This window comes from Rhinopithecus roxellana, chromosome 3 (genome assembly GCF_007565055.1).
Source record: "Rhinopithecus roxellana isolate Shanxi Qingling chromosome 3, ASM756505v1, whole genome shotgun sequence".
Classification (NCBI taxonomy): Eukaryota; Metazoa; Chordata; class Mammalia; order Primates; family Cercopithecidae; genus Rhinopithecus; species Rhinopithecus roxellana.
Genome location: NC_044551.1, coordinates 80,525,748 through 80,539,985, shown reverse-complemented (window position 1 = coordinate 80,539,985; position 14,238 = coordinate 80,525,748). Strand labels below are relative to the sequence as shown.

At 41.5% G+C, this 14,238-nt stretch overlaps 1 protein-coding gene across 1 annotated transcript in view; it reads left to right on the top strand.

Moving 5' to 3' along the window:
• Positions 1 to 14,238, top strand: part of LOC104682125 (zinc finger protein 669-like) — a 90,022-nt gene that overhangs the window by 66,786 nt on the left and 8,998 nt on the right. Inside the window, 2 exon segments of the mRNA XM_030927409.1 lie at positions 2,445 to 2,658; positions 5,909 to 5,989. The gene's annotated coding sequence lies outside the window, so the exon portion shown is untranslated.

Sequence of the window (14,238 nt, the reverse complement as noted above, 5' to 3'; positions counted from 1 at the left end):
GCTCAACTACATTTCTTTTAATGAGAAACTTTTAGTTGCCTCTGGGGTGGGGACAGTGCTCTCCCATGCAGCAAGAACCAGGCCTGTGGAAGCGGCCCCCCATGCAGTTTGAAGGTGGCAGCTCCACTCACTCTATGCCAAGCATGGACACAGGAATCGTCGCCAAGCTTCCCGGGCAGGCAGGTCAGTGTTCAGGTTCAGCACTACATCCAGGGCTATTCCAAGTCAGGGTTCTTTCTCTCCTGGGCAGCATCTTGGGGGCTCAGGTTCACTGCTGCGAACAGCTGCTGGCAAGTGGGGCTGTTCCCACCCTCCCCTCAATGCAGAGTCTCCTGGGTAAACCCTTTGAGGGCCCTGGCCTCTCAGGGGTGGGGTTCACTTCAAAGTGGCTCTGAGTTCTCTTCTGGAGCAAGAGAGCTCTAACAGAGGCCTGCCTACCCTGATTTTTCAGGGGTGGGGTGTTGGGAAGGAAGGGATATCTATCTCACCTTACCATGCCCTTCATTTTCAGTTATTGTGAGCTGTTTCTTTGCAAGAGAAAGAAAAAACTTGTAACTGATGGTCAAATATCATTCACTGGTGGTTTTCATTTTTAAACTTGGACGATTAACCCGGAGGACCAAGTCCACATGATAGTTTTCATCAGTTTTCAAACAAAAATCTAGTAAATAAATAAAAATGTATTCTTCACACCTGAGGTCTCAGAGAAGGTTGACAGAGGAGACCTGGACCTAAGGGCCTGAGAGGAGAGGTTATCTCCTAAGATGAGACCTATGATGCAGGAAGTCAGTGAAGCTGGGACATTACCCTCTATTGCCAGCTGATCCCAGGAGCTGAGCTCCATCAGCCAGGGCAGGGACTCTTCCTCCTCACAATGCTGAAGGCAGGCAGGGAGTCAGTGGTGGGCGGGAGAGCTCCCCTGTTGCTCATTTAGAGTAGGTCCTTTAAAATGGCAAATGATTGTTTATTTCTGGAGGTCAGGGCAGGGGGTGACATGAAGGATAAAAATACTGTGGTCCCTTGATATCCATGGGGAGTCGGTTCCAGGACACCCTCGGATACCAAATCCGTGCATGCTCAAGTCCCTGATATAGAAATGATGCATAACGGCCGGGCGCAGTGGCTCAAGCCTGTAATCCCAGCACTTTGGGAGGCCGAGACGGGCGGATCACAAGGTCAGGAGATCGAGACCATCCTGGCGAACACAGTGAAACCCCGTCTCTACTAAAAATACAAAAAACTAGCCGGGCGAGGTGGCGGCGCCTGTAGTCCCAGCTACTCGGGAGGCTGAGGCAGGAGAATGGCGTAAACCCGGGAGGCGGAGCTTGCAGTGAGCTGAGATCCGGCCACTGCACTCCAGCCTGGGCGACAGAGCAAGACTCTGCCTCAAAAAAAAAAAAAAAAAAAAAAAAAAGAAATGATGCATAACATTTGCATATTACTGACACACATCCTCCCTTAGACATTAAATCATCTTCAGGTTTCTTATAATACATCACACAGTGTAAATAGTTGTTATACTCCATTGTTTAAGGAATAATAACAAGAAAAAATGTCTGTACGTGTTGGCATAGACACAATCTCCTTTTTTCAAATATTGCTTGAATCTACAGAGATGGAACCCAGGGATCTGGAGGGATGACTGTGCTAGGTAGAAAAGTGACTGGAGCTGGAATGACCTTGGTTAACTATTCCCGTTAACAAAAAATTGGTGGAGACACATAAGGAAAAACTTGTGGCTGATGCAGAATGTTTTTCTAACTGCTAAATTGTAAAAGTGTAAAACGAGTAGTGCTGTAAAATACCCTAAATGCAAAGGGCTGTAGATAGTGAAGGAGGAGAAGATCAATGTAGAGCTGTGGGATCAGGGGCATTTCTTTGAAGATGGGACCTGAGTGGGCTGCACTGTGACAAAGATCTGGATGGATGCATAGGACAGCTCCCTGGAGGAATGCAAACGCGGGGGTGTGTGGAGAAATGCAGAAAGAAGCATATGGATCTGGTTCTTGGCTTTGGAAGTCACTCCTTCTCGGAGTCAGTGGCTCCCAAGGTTTCTGGTATCCCAAGCATCTGCTGCTTTTCCTTGCACACACGTGCACTTGCATGGGGATTATCTTCTGTGCCCTGCATCCGGGATGAGGTGGGGAGTGAAGTGTACTGACATTGACAGTTGCCTTCTGATTTCACCCATTGAGAAAACTGTAAAACCCACTATACATCTGTTAAATATATAATTTTAAAGCTGAATATATGCTTAGATATTTCAAAAATAGAAAAGGAGCACAAAGATGGAAGAAGAGATGGCTTCTACAGACAATAACTAGCAATGTTTTTAAACTGGGAGGTTTCTGGCAGAGTACAAAGCACAGGACTGAGGTCTCACTGATTCTTGCAAAAGGTCAGCACAGAGTGTATTTTATTTGTCATGATTTTTATCTTTCAAGCAGCCACCTGAGGGCCAAGCTGATGTTTGGGGAGATGGAGTAGCTTCTTCCATCACAGGTGAGGAGCCGTCAAGCTGTGCCATGCCAGGGCACCATCTGCTGCAAGATTGCATCTCCTCTGAGTGGCATGAGAGCCACAGTAGGGCCAGCACAAATCCTCCCTCGCTTCACACCCACATGCTGGTGATGAGCTGACAAGCTGCAGATGGAGCAGGTCAGGAACGAGAACAAACTTGCCTATCTCCCAAGCAACATACAAAAATGACATCCTTTCTAGATTAGTGCATGCATCCACTTTTGGATAGTCTAATACATCTTTATTAATCTCAAAATGTCTTTTTGGTCAATTACATTCTTTTAATAACCATTAAAGACAGCCTATTATTAAATGGTTAATTTTGTTTCCCTTAGATAAAGATGACAGGTTTCAAATACGAACTTGTCCCATTCGGTTGAAGTGTAGTGAGAGCTGACTGTGTGATCTGAATAATGCTTGTCCTGTACAGAATGGAGAAGAAAAGCAAAGTTTTGTTCACCTGGGAACAGTTTTTTAAAAATACATTGAAACGTAACTTAAATAATTGAATACATATCATAAACATACAAATTACACCATTTAAAATATACTTACTACCAAAAGATTCCTGAATACTATTGGTTAATGCAAATAAAATTTCTTCACATTATTATATGAGTCAAAATATTTTACATCAATTTGTGCTTTTAAAACTATTGCTAGCTTCCCCTGGGAAAAGCCAAAATAACTGTATATTGTAGAAAAAAGTTTTTGCACTTTTGACCCAAATACACATATCAACACGAGGCACCATAACATCTAATAATTGTTTTAAATTTCCCTGCAACAGACAAACAAAACCTATTTATTCAATGAAATACATTTCTATGGTAATTGCTAATTTGATGTTTTCACATGTGCACAAAAGAACTACTTTTTCTTGGTCACTAATGACAGCAAACACTAGATGTCTAGGAATATATATATATATATATATATGTGTTTTATATATATTTACATACATACATATTTAAGAGAGCATATAAAGAAAATAGGACAGTTTGCACATACATATTCAAAGCCCCTCAGAAATTCCACTGAGGTCCACATTAGTGAGCCTTAGTGTATTGACAGCGTTCTGTGTAAATAACCAGGGAAGTAAAACAAACTTTAGTAGTGGAGTCCCTCCTTGTACTTTAATAGAAAATCTAGTTAGAAGTGGTATGATTAGCTCATAAGAGGTCAGGAGTTCAAGACCAGCCTGGCCAACAAGTTGAAAGCTTGTCTTAAAAAAAAAATAGAAAAATTAGTCAGGAGTGGTGGCACGTTCCTGTAATCCCAGCTATTCGGGAGGCTGAGGCACGACAATTGCTTGAATCTGGGAGGCAGAGGTTGCAGTGAGCTGAGATTGCACTACTGCACTCCAGCCTGCGCGACAGAGACACAGTCTCAAAAAAAATAAATAAAAATAAAAATAAAAAAAAGAGAGAGAAAGAAAGAAAAGAGAAAAGTGCTTATCACTTAACCAAATTCTTGCTAAGGGAATGTAAACATAACTATACCTTCTTCAGGGAATTAACGTCAAGGTACACTGGCTTAACTGCAGTGACTCACTCGTTTTTCAATGTGGAGGTAATAGTCATAGAAAAATCAATATTCCAGGTGGAGAAAATGTATTTTTCCTGTGGATGAATTAATGATTAATTGGGTTGGAGTAAACTTTACTCTCTGCAGCTCTAGTATTTATTTGTCAAATGAAGATCCAATTTGGCAATCAGCTCTTACAAATGGTCCATCAGATTGGTCATATAGATTATTCTATAGCTCCAATCCCTCCCAGCTAAAGTCATTGATTATCTGTATATACTCATTTGGGGAAGACCCGCATCACGAGAGGACAGAGAATGTGGTGTAACAGAAACGATTCACACCGCTGTTAATGTGTCATAGACTGTGGGATCCCTGGGGAATTCAAAATAGGACAATTCAGCTAGAATTTTCTCTTTGATCAACTCTCTTCAGTTTCTGATTGTGCTCTCATGCTCAGCCCTTTCTATTTGCATTACAATTTCAACCCTTGGTTTGTGAGAGTTCTTTTTAAATGTTTGCACTTCAGTTTTGTAGATAACTGAGGTTACAGATATGGAGTTTATACTATCAAAACAATCATCAAATAATCAAAATAATCATAATTTTGAGTTAAGATTGGAACAAGAGGAGTTAAGCATTATGGTTGTTTGAGGGTCTGTTAATGCTTCTCTGATTCCCTTCCACTTCTGTGGTTTTCCCATCTGCTGGAAGGGTGTATAATAACACCTCATATGCCTCTTGATGGAATGAAGCCTGTATCGTGCATTTTTCTTTGGAGAAAGATTACAATTATGGCATTTGAAATCCAAGTATATATCTAGGGAATGTGGGAATTATTTGTTATTATGTAATTTCTTATGAAAGCTTGGTTCCCATTTCCTCCTTCCTCCCAAACTGGGTGCTCACAGCTCACATTTAACCTGTGCCCTCCCCCACCAAGTCCAACTCCTGAGTTAGACCTTCTGTTCTCCTCCAAACCCATATATATGTACATATGTATGTATTAATTTAGTTTAAAAATCCACCAGTGCTTTTTTTTTTTTTTTTTTTTTGGTCATTAATATTCAGGGGCATTCATGTTCCTAGTTGGTTTATATTTGGATTGTTTTTTCTCTGGATTACTCCAAATTTTTGCCTATTGAATTGATGGCCGCTTAAAAGACAGAGGAATTCTTGGCATGTAGAATTTGGAAGGAAATAGAAAGACAAACAAGAAATAAGGATGAGCACTATTCTTCACGGAGACGTGTGATGAGAAAAGAGAACCAAACCAAATTCCAAGATGTTTGTGTAGCTAATTTGTTAGTTACTTTGATATGCTGGTGTCATATCATCCCTATGCTGGCAATTGGTAAAAATTTAAATAGGTGCTTGAATTATTCCCACTATCACATTATTTTGATTCCATCCTTTGTCCACGTTAATGCACTTTCCCTCAAATCCTTTGAAGATTCTGTGGAATTCCTCAAATAGACAGTGAGATATCAGGAAGCCAACAAAGTTTTGTTTTGTTTTGTTTGAGATGGAGTTTCACTCTTGTTGCCCAGGCTGGAGTGCAATGGCACAATCTCAGCTCACTGCAAGCTCCGCCTCCCAGGTTGAAGCGATTCTCCTGCCTCAGCCTCACAAGTAGCTGAGACTACAGGCATGCACCACCAACCCGGCTAATATTTTGTATTTAATAAAGACAGGGTTTCACTATGTAAGTCAGGCTGGTCTCAAACTCCTGACCTCAGTTGATCCACCCACCTCGGCTTCCTGAAGTGCTGGGATTACAGGCATGAGCCATCGTGCTCAGCTGCGAACCAAGTTTTTAAGAATCCTTCAATAATCCCCCAAACTCTCCTTTCTATTTCAGATAGTGGGACTCTGTGCTGATGCCAGTAAGTAAAGAAGAAGGAATAAGAAAGACACTGTGTGATCTAGTATTAATAAGGAAGTAAGTGATCAAATTACTCCAGCTAGGTTGGTAGAATCTGTTATCAAGCACGTTGAGGCTGACAGCATTCACAAATCAACTGTCTACGTTTATACCCACTGATGACTTGTGTTACCTTTCGAGGACAATTAAGCTTTTTAAATGATCAAGACATTTACATTAGTTTTGCTCTTCAATGGCTTTAAAAAAAAAAAAAATCCAAAGGCAGAAGTTAAATTTAAAAGAGTTTTCCATGTGACTACCCCAAAGAGAGATGATCAATCACCAAGTTAAATATTTGTATACAAAATAATATCTGGATGCATAGATTCTTACGTTCATCAGATGAAGAGTGAAAGACTTATTAGTCACCATATTTTATTTACACCCCTGTCAAAATTACATGAAAATATTTCTCTCCAAAGAAACATTCTAGAGAACCCTTTCATACAAAGTGGTGTGTGTACATCTAAGAGGTTGCTCAGTTTAGCTCAAAGGCTAAAGAGTCTAGTAAAGAGTGAGTTCCACCACGTCATGACTTTTAAGTGGTAAGTTACCACCAGAAAGAGATGACTTCAAGCACAGATTTTTAGCAGCAAGGTCATGATTAAAAACCCATGTGACAACAGGTTTCAGAGAGAGGAACAATCCATTCCTAATTCAAAGGCCATCAAGCCCGATTTGTAAGAACATTTTTGACTCTGAGAATCTTCTCTTTTTATCAAGAAAATCCCTTACAGTCATGGTTTGACATCCTAAATTAAGAAATAGAAGAAACCAAATTAATTTTTAATTTATACTCCACTTATATATGTTTCCAATCGTCCACTACTGCAGGATGTACACTGAACAGTACAAGTCATTTGCATCATTTTCATCAGACAACCTCATCTAGCAAAATGGTGATAACACAATCTTATTCTGAAGCCAAAAGAGAGTTATACAATCAATCGTTTTCAGATATGCTTTAAAACTGTTCAAAGGTAACATCATTATTTTAAGTTATAGCACAATCATTAAAGGAAAAAAGAACGCAAGAACAAATGAAATTCGTTATTATTTTAGTTACTTTTAGTGGAAAAAATAAAACAAGATTTGGATTTTCAGCCAGGATAAAGTAAAAAGACTCTTGTCAGATGTCAATTTTCTCATTAATGAACTATTTGAGACTGTACTCCTGGGTCAACTTACTTCTGCTTCTCCTGTCTCTAGACCTGTCTTAATTATATTTGTGTCTCAGGATCCATGACAGGTTTAAACAGACCCACGGGCAAATCTAAACACTGGACTGGACAATGAATAGTGTCCAGTCTATTCATTTCTCTACAAAGTGACAGAAATTCAGCCTTTAATCAGAAGTTGATTCTACCTAAATTCCTAATATAACTAATAAAATGTAGTCACCTGGCCAGGCGCGGTGGCTCATGCCTGTAATCCCAGCACTTTGGGAGACCAAGGCGGGCGGATCACGAGGTCAGGAGATCCAGATCATCTTGGCGAACATGGTGAAACCCCTTCTCTACTAAGAATACAAAAAAATTAGCCGTGCCTGGCGGCCGGCGCCTGTAGTCTCAGTTTGTAGGGAGGCTGAGGCAGGAGAATGGCGTGAACCCGTAAGGCGGCGGAGCTTGCAGTGAGCGGAGATGGCACCACTGCACTCCAGCCTGGGCGACAGAGTGAGACTCCGTCTCAAAAAAAAAAAAAAAAAAAAAGAAAAAAGTAGTCACCTTCAATAAAATAAATGCCCAGATACTATTCTAAAGGATACAGCAAATCTCAGTCATACCTCTACGAAGGCTAACTATGCTTTACCTTAATCTGTTTGTTCTCAGAGCCAAATCAGGGCTTCTCCTAGATTCTCCTTTCCTAAAGAGTCCGTCAACTCAAAAGAAATGCCTAGTTCTTGATGCAGACTCATCATTAGTCAATCCTGGTCTTGGATATTCATGCTTCTAATAAGCATGATTGATAACAATCTTGCTAATAAGCAATAGTAATATCAATCTTGAATATTCATGCTTCTAATAAGATTGGAAGAATACCAATTGGATACTTGCATATAACTACTAGTACCTACATACTCCACTCCTTACAAGCTAACAATGCCTTTATTATTATTATTATTGTTATTATTATTACTATTATTATTATTATTTTGAGACAGAGACTTGTTATACTGCCCAGGCTGCAGTGCAGTGGTGCAATCATAGCTCACTACAGCCTTGAACTCGTGGGCTCAGGTGATCCTCCTGCCTGTCTCTTGAGTAGCGTGGATGACAGGCATGCATCACCACACCTGGCTAATTTTTTATAGAGATGGGATCTTGTTATGTTGCCCAGGCCACTCTTGAACTCCAGGTTCAAGTGATCCTTCCGCCTTGGCCTTCCAAAGTGCTGGGATTACAGGCATGAGCCACCATGCTCAGCCTAACAGTGCCTTTAAAAACCTCCTGGGCTACATTGAAAACCTTATTATCACATGTCAACTTATTTTGAAGGAAGTTTGTTTACAATTTAGAAAAGTCCTTGTAACACTTCTTGGTGAGGCACCCCCCACTATATGGGGACTAATAGCCACCCCCTCTACCCCCCTGGCGATTACGATCCATGTTGGACTCACAGCCTGTTTCTAATATTGTGAGTAATATCATCTCCCCCTCTAGAAATTACGAACTCTTTCACAGACGGGTGTATACCCTCAGTGTGTGCACCCTCAGAGGGTGTACACCCGTATGTATTGGGAGTAATATCATCCTCTTCCTCCCTGAATATTAAGAACAGTATCCCAGGAGTGTTTCTACTCCTTGCGATTTTGGGTGTCATAACCTCCTCTCCCATGTGGAAATTAGAAACAATATCATTGGGGGCGTGTACACCTTCTGTGATATTTAAAGTAATATCATCCCCTTCCTTCCAGGATCATGGGAACAATATCCCTGGGAGGTGTACACTTTCTGCCATATATGTAGTAATATCATCCCCTCTGCTTGGAACATTATGAAGGACCATCTCACACGGGGGTGTACAACCCTTGCTGCGATATTGGGAATGTGATTATCCTCTTGCTCCCCTGCATATTTGGAAAAATATCAGAGTGAGTGTACCCCTCCTGCAATATGGGGATTAATATCCTCTTCTTCCTTTCTGGATATTAGAAAGAATATCACATGGGGGTTTGCACTTTCTTCGATATCTGGAGTCATGTCATCCTCTCCTGTTTTGAATGGCAAGAACAATATCTCAGGGGGGATGTGTGTACACCTCCTGCCATATTGGGAGTAATACTATGCTCTCCCCTCCTTGATATTAGGAACAAAATCCCAGCGTGGGTGTACAGCTCCTGCTCTATGTAACATCATACCGTCCTCTCCCTTCCTGGATTTTAGGAACAGTATCACAGGGTGGGTGCACACAGCCTGCGATTTTGAAGATAATATCATCCTCTCCCCCTCCGGATATTAGGAACAATATCGCAGAAGGGTTGTTCACTCTCTGCTATATTGGGAGTAATATCATTTTCGCCTTCCCTGAATATTAGGAGCAATATCCCCGGGTGGATGTACACCCACTCCTCTATTGGGAGTAATGTCATACTCTACCCCTGGATATTAGGAGCAGTATCACAAAGTGAGTGTACACCCACGGCGATATTGGGGGTAATATCATGCTTTCCCTCCCTGGATATTAGGAACAATATCACAGGTGGATGTACACCCCCTGCAGTACAAAGAATAATATTATCTTCTCTTCCTTTAGCTCTTGAGAACAATATCACATGGCGAGGGGGACACCCCCTGCACTATTGGGAGTAATATCATTCTCTCTTATTCTAGATAGTAGGAATGATATGACAGGTGGGATGGATAACCCCTGTGATATTGAGAGTAATATCATTGTCTCCCAACGTGGATATTAGGAACCATATCACAGGGGGTGTGTACACTTCTTCGATATTGGTAGTGATATCATCCTCTCCTCCCTGGGTATGAGAAACAATGTGACAGGCGGGGTGGACACCCCCCGTGACTTGGGGAGTAATATCCCTCTCTGGATATTAGGATTCACAGTGGACACACAGCATGTTTACGATTTTGTGAGTAATATCATCTCCCTCTCGAGACATTACGAACAGTATCACAGACGGGTGTACACCCTCTGCAATATAGGGAAGATATCGTCCTTTCCCCGCCTGGATATTAGGAACAATATCAAAAGAGTGTTTATAACCCCTGCGATATTGGGAGTAATATCATCCTCTCCCAGGCTGGAAATTAGGAGCAGTATCACCGGGGGCGTGTACACCCCCTGCGATATTGAAAGTAATATCATCCTCTTCCCTCCTGGATCATGGGAACAACATCACTGGGGGTTGTACACTTTCTGCTGATATTGGGAGTAACATCATCTTCTGTGCCTTGAAATATTAAGGACAGTATCATGGGGGGGCATGTACATCTTCTGCAATATTGGAAAAATATTATCCTCTCTCCCCCTGCATATTAGGAAAGATACCACAGAGTGTTCACCTCCTGCGATATGGGGATTAATACCATCTTCTCCCCTTCTAGATATCAGGAAGAGTATCACACAGGGGTGTCCAGTGTCTGCGATACTGGGAGTAATATTAACCTCTCGGCCTTGGAATATTAAGAAGAATATCACAAGATGGATGTACATCCCTTGTAATAATATGTAATAAAATTACATATTATTGGGAGTAATATCAGCCTCTCCCCTCCATGGATATTAGGAACAATATCCCAGGCTGAGTGTAAGCCTCCTGCTCAACGGGGAGTAATATCATCCTCTCCCTTCCAGGATATTAATAACAATATCACAGGGCAAGCAAACACAGCCTGTGATACTGGAATCATTATCATCCTCTCCCCCTCTGGATACTAGGAACAATATCATAGAAGAGCTGCACCCTCCCTGCGATATTGGGAGTAATATCATATGCTTCTTCCATGAATATTAGGAGCAATATCACTGGGTGGCTGTCCATTCATTGCTATGTTGGCAGTCATGTCATACTCTACCCCCCTGGATATTAGGATCAGTGTCACAGGGTGAGTGTACACCTACTGTGATATTAAAACTAAAATCATGCTCACTGTCCCTGGATATTAGGAATGACATCACAGGTAGGTGTACACTCCCTGCGGTATTAGGAGAAATAACATGATTAATTATTAAACATCAGTGATCGATTTTAATAATTATCAATGATACTATTGATTAATAGGATACCATTATTAATGATGGGTAATTATTTTAAATATATGATTATGCACACTTAAAATTAATTATTAATATTAATGTCATTTAACAATGTTATTAGTTCTTAATATTAATTATTATTTTATCACCAACATCACCTAGTATTGATTTAAGTAACATTAATTGCTGATATCAATATTTTATTATTAACAGTGATATTACTATTAATTATTAATACTAATCATTAGCATTTTTAACCAGTATTAATTTTTACTATCTTTATTGTGATTATTAATATCAATGTTTACTATTAATTTTATTATATTAATATTAATAATTAATAGACTTGTTTCTGATATCTGGCGGGGACAGGATGATATTACTCCCAATATCGAAGAAAGTGTATACCTCTATGATGTTATTCCTAATAGCCAGGGGGTAGAGGATGACATTATTGAAACTATTGCAGTGGGTGTACATCCCTTCGGTCATCTTGCTCCTTATAACCTGGGTGGGAGAGGATGATGTGACTCCCAATATCGCAGGAGGCGTAGACCTCCCCTGTGATATTGTCCCTAACATCCAAAGGTGGAGAGGATGATATTTCCTCTGATTTTGCAGGGAGTGTACACCACCCCTGTGATATGGTTCCTAATATCCAGGGGGCGAGAGGATGATATTAGTCTCAATATTGCAGGAGGTGTACACTCCCTAGTGATATTGTTCCTAATATCCAGGGACGGAGAGGAAGATATCACTCCCAATAGAGCAGGGGGTGGGCACCCCTTCTGTGACATTGTTCCTAATAGCCAGCAGGGGAGAGGAAGATATTACCCCCAATATCGCTGGTGGTGTACACCCCCTTGTGATATTGTTCCCTATATCCTGGGAGGGAGACGATGATACTAGTGGCAATATCGCAGGGGGTGTACATACCCACTGTGATACTGTTCTGAATATCCAGAGGGAGAGAAAATGATATGACTCCCAATATCGCAGGGGTTGTGCACACCTCCTGTGATATTGTTCCTAATATCCCGAAGGGGAGAGCATAATATTACTCTCAATATCGCAGGGGGTGTGCACCTCTTTTGTAATATTGTTCTTAATATCCATGATGGGAGAGGATGATATGACTCCCAATATCGAAGAAGGTGTACACCCCCCTGTGACACTATGCCCAATATCCACGTTGGGAGACAATGACAATATGCCCAATATCACAGGGGATCTACACCCACCCTGGGATATTGTTCCTTATATCAAGAGGGGGAGAAGATGCTATTACTCCAAATAACACAGGGGCTGTGGCTGCACACCCCTCCTGTGATACTGTTCTTAATATCCTAGGGAGGAGAAGATGATACTACACCCAATATTGCAGGGGGTGTACACCCACCCAGTGAAATTGATCTTAATGTACTCCACCTCCTACCACCAGGGATATCGTTCCTAATATCCAGGGGAAGAGAGGATAACATTATGCCCAATATCACAGGGGAGTGTACACACCCTCTGTGGTGTTGTTCCTAGTATCCAAAGGTAGAGACGATGATATTACTGGCCATATCGCAGGGGGTGTACACCCTTCTGTGATATTGTTTTTGACATTCAGTGGGGGAGAGGATAACATTAATCCCAATATCGCAGAAGGTGTACAGACCCCTGTGATGTAGTTCCTACTGTACAGGGAAAAGAAAAGAATATTGCTCTCAATATTACAGGGGGTGTAACCACCCTGCCCCCTGTATATTGTTCCTAATATGTAGCGGGGTGGAGGCTGATAGTACTCCCAATATCCCAGAAGGTGCACACACACCTGTGATATAGTTCCTAATATCCAGCGGGAAAGAGGCTGATTTTACTTTCAATATCGCACTGGGTGTACACCGCCCCCAAACCCGGGGTATCATTCCTAATATCCAGGTGGGAAGAAGATGACATGGCTGACAATATCGAAGGGGGTGGACACTTCTTCTGTGATCTGGTTCCTGACATCCAGGGGGTGAATGGATGATATTACTCCCAATAAAGTATTAACTGTACAGCCACCCTGGGATTTTGTCCTTAATAACCACAGAGGAGAGGTGATATTACTACCAATATTGCAAGGGGTGTACACCCCTCCTGTGATATTGTTTCTGATATCCAGGAAAGGAGAAGATGGCCTTACTACCAATATTGAAGAGATGTACAGCCCTCATGGGGTATTGTTCTAAAGATACAGGTTGAAAGAGGATGAGATTCCATCCAATATAACAAGGGGTGTACACCCGGCCTGTGATATGAATCGTAAAATCTAGAAGAAGAGAGAATGACATTGCTTCCAAAAATACATGGGGTGTATACCCACCCTGTGATATTGTTCCTGTCCACTAAAGGAAGAGATCATGATACTACTCACACTACCGGATAAGGTACACACCCCCCTGTGATATTGTTCCTCCTAACTTGTGGAGGAGAGCATGATATTACTTCCAATATGACAGTGACTTGACACCCAGTCTGTGATATTGCTCCTAATATCCAGTAAGTAAAGTATGATGTTCCTGCCAAGAGAGTAGTGGGTGTACAGCCACCCTGTGATATGTCTCCGAATGTTCAGGGAAACACAGGAGGACATTACCCCAAATCTCCCAAAAAGTGTACACCCGTTGTGTGATATGGTTCCTAATATCCGGAGGTGCAGAGGCTGGTATTCATTCTCCTACCTCAGGCTGTGTACACACCACCTGTGAAATTGTTCCTAATATCCTGAACAAAAGAGACTGCTAATAATGCACATACATTGCAGGGGGGAGGGTAATTATTACGATCCACATCGTAATGGGGAGTAATAGCATCCCCCTCTCTCCTCCTGGCCTTATATAAGGAGGCTGGCCTTATATAAGTGCCCCCCAATGCCATCGCAGGCTTTAATGTATTCACTTAAAGTTTTTTCCTCATTTAGATCTGCCTTTCCCTTAATAGGTCTAATTGTTGCCTGACATTCTGTATTAGCATTTTCATGAGCAAGCAGCTGAACTATCGCTTTCTTGGCATGAGAATCG